General features: G+C 36.4%; 1 non-coding gene across 1 annotated transcript; it reads left to right on the top strand.

Moving 5' to 3' along the window:
* The first annotated feature begins 2,322 nt into the window (after positions 1–2,322).
* LOC124889026 lies at positions 2,323–2,429 on the top strand. Its single transcript, XR_007047644.1, has one exon. It is a non-coding gene; the product is annotated as a small nucleolar RNA R71 (small nucleolar RNA).
* Positions 2,430–3,285: the final 856 nt, after the last annotated feature.

Below are 3,285 nucleotides of genomic sequence, written 5' to 3'. Positions count from 1 at the left end.
TTATGAGTTGCTTTATTCAATTTTCGATAATCAATACAGATCCTCCAACCGGTCATTGTAAGTGTGGGAATCAACTAATTATCATCATTGGTCAGTATATTTATTCCTCTTTTCTTTGGTACACAATGCACCAGACTCACCTATTTGCTATCAGAAATTGGGTAGACAATACCACTATCTAACCACTTGATCACTTCTTTTCTGACCACCTCCTTTATCACAAGATTCAACCTTCATTGTTGTTGTATTCTAGGTCTATAACCCTCTTATATGTAGATGTTTTGCATCCAAAATGCTGGATTAATTCCTGTAATGTCAGACATTTTCCAGCCAATCGCCTTCCTTCTCCTCTTTAGCACTGCTACAACTTCCTTTACCCATATATCTGATAATCTTATAGACAAAATAATAGGCAAGGTATCTTGATCACAAAAAAAAACTTATTGTAAATGAGGAGGAAGAACCTTAAGCTCCAATTTAGGAGCTTCTACGACTGACGGCTTGGGTGATGGACCAATTGGCATTTTCAAAGGGTCGAACAACTCTTTTTTTGTCTCAATCAGTGCTAAATTCATAACCTAGACACTTTACAATGCTTCTACGACTCTATACAGATCATGAACCATCAAAGCTCACTCTAATGGATCATCAGCCAACAAAAATAACCAATCCGAAGCAAGATCAATAATCTATATAAAAGACAACTCCTCATATATAGATGGCAGTTTCAATGCTTTGTACATATCAAAAACTTCCACTTTATCATATGCTTGCATTGTTATTTTTTCAGCTACTACATCAATGAGTGACTGTCTTATTTCTAAGAAGGGTCATCCTAAAATAAATAGAACAACAAGATCTTCCCCAAAGTCAAGATTTATAAAATCCACTAGGAAGATTAAAGATCCCACTTGCACCAACACATCTTCAATAATACCATATGACCTAGCAATGGACGTATCTGCCAGCTATAACACAATAGTCATGGGTTTGGGACTCCCAAGACCTATCTTTTGGTACTATGATATGGGCATGAGATTTATGCTAGCACCCAAGTCACATAATCTAAGTGCACAAATAGTTTGTCCAATGGTAATATGCAAGGTGATACTACCTGGATCCTTCAACTTCGTGGGTAGTTTATTTTTAATTTTTGATGTGCATTCTTGATTATGTGTAATTGTAGCATATTTGATCAATCGGTTCTTATTGGCAACAATATCCTTTAAGTATTTCATATATTTTAGCACACTCTGCAGAATGCCAATACGAGGAAGGTTTACTTGAACCTTCTTCAGAAGATCTAGGAACTTCTTATAACTTGCTTTATTTTGATGCTTCTTTGCCCTTTGAGGAAAGGCTAAGGGGATAGTCTTTTTTTCCATATGAATTTAATCTCTTGCCTCTTTTTCCTTGACTTTTTTCTCTACATTGTCTTTCCAACTGTCATCAGTGACTATGGGATTATCCTGCTCCTATATCATCTCCTTAGTTTGCAGCCCATTCCATTTTGTAACAATATTTACCTACTTTGGATTGGCTTCTGCATCACTAGGTAATGCTCTTTGTAGCCTTGTATTCTGTGATCCTACAATTTAATCCAACTGCAACTCTAGATTTCTTGTAAGCAATTATTGACTCTTTAACTCATCTGTAAACTATGTTTGTTGAGTGTTTATGTCAGCTGCAAACTGTACTTGTTGAGCCATAAACTGCTTAATTAATTCCTCCATATTGCTAGTCTGAGCGGTCGCCTAATTATTCTGAGCCGGCTATGGATTTGGTTGCAATGGTCCTTTGTACTGATTTACATTCTGTGCCTGATTTCCACCCCATGAGAAATTGGGGTGGTTTTTCTAATTAGGATTATACGTGTAGCCAAAATTTTGTTGACCCTGACTATTTGCATTTCCCACATAGCTGACTGAATCTGGATTGATAGAACATGCATCTGCTGTGTGCTCACCACTTCTACAAACTTCACACCATGAATATACCTGTTGAACTGCATTTGCTGCGGCTACTAGTTATGTCATTCATAACTTTAGGTTGTTCAGTTGAGTAGTCATATGGTTTTGCATTACTTCAATCTATGCTTGTAATGCAGTGAACTGATCTACCTCCAATACCCCTGCAACCTTCTCGGGAGCACTCCTTGAGTCTGTATGCCTGTCAATATTCCCTTATGAGATTTGATTTAACAGTGTATTCAATTCTTTATAAGTTTTCTCTAAAGCTTGGCCTCCTGCTACTCAATCCAAGATAATCTTCATATTCAACTCAAGGCCTTCTATAAATATGTGCACCAAGACATCATTTGATTGATGGCGATGAGGACAATTTTTGAGCATGCCTTTAAATCTCTCCCACGCTTGGTACAGATTTTCTCCATCTGTTTGTCTGAAACTTAAGATCTCACTCCTCAATCGTACAATTTTTTGGGATGGAAAGAATCAAATAAGGAACTTCTAAGCATAATATTCCTAAGAAGTGATGGAGTATGGTGGTTCAGCATGCAACCACCTTTTTTCTTCCTTATTTAGAGAAAAAGAAAAGAGTGGCAATCTGACATAATCAACATTCACATCTTTAGGAATATATGTATCACTTATTTCCAAGAAGGTATGCATGTGTGATGTGCTAGCATTTTGTTAGCACATTTAAGACTTTTAACTCGAAATAATTGTAAGTTCTTAAGTAACTATCATTCTTTTTTATGATATTTCCTTGATATTGCAGTAAAAGGCACGATGAAAGAGAGCCTAAGACAATAAGGACAAAAAGAGGTGAATATGGAACAAATAGCCAAGAAATTACAGAAGAACAATTGATGACTTTTGTGATAAGTCATCAACTTGGTAATAAGTTATCAGGTCCATCGTCAGATGGAGGCAGTATGATAAAGTTGGAGTAGAAGTGTGACGACATCCCCAGATATGTCATCACAAAGTTGATAAGCTATCAAGAGCGTCGCCAGCCTAAAGTAAAGAATGGACATCAGTTGGAATCCATGATGACATTGGTGATAAATCATCAAAGTTCTGATAAGACATAAGGTTTTATCATCACACTAAATCATAGAATGTAAAATTTGAAGAGGATCTGGCGACATTCCTGATAAGGTGTCAGAACCCTGATAAGGCATCACGCATGTCATCGTCTATTCCGAGAAAAAGCTGTAACCTGTGATTTTGTTTCCATAATTAGCTTAAGTATTTAAGGACAAGTTTAGGTTTTCCTTAAGAGTTTGAGTCATCTAAGGGTTGAATTTTGGAAATTTTAATT

The sequence above is a fragment of the Capsicum annuum genome, chromosome 11, assembly GCF_002878395.1.
Source record: "Capsicum annuum cultivar UCD-10X-F1 chromosome 11, UCD10Xv1.1, whole genome shotgun sequence".
Classification (NCBI taxonomy): Eukaryota; Viridiplantae; Streptophyta; class Magnoliopsida; order Solanales; family Solanaceae; genus Capsicum; species Capsicum annuum.
The sequence above is the reverse complement of the archived record's forward strand: the minus strand, read 5'-3'. Positions and strand labels throughout refer to the sequence as shown.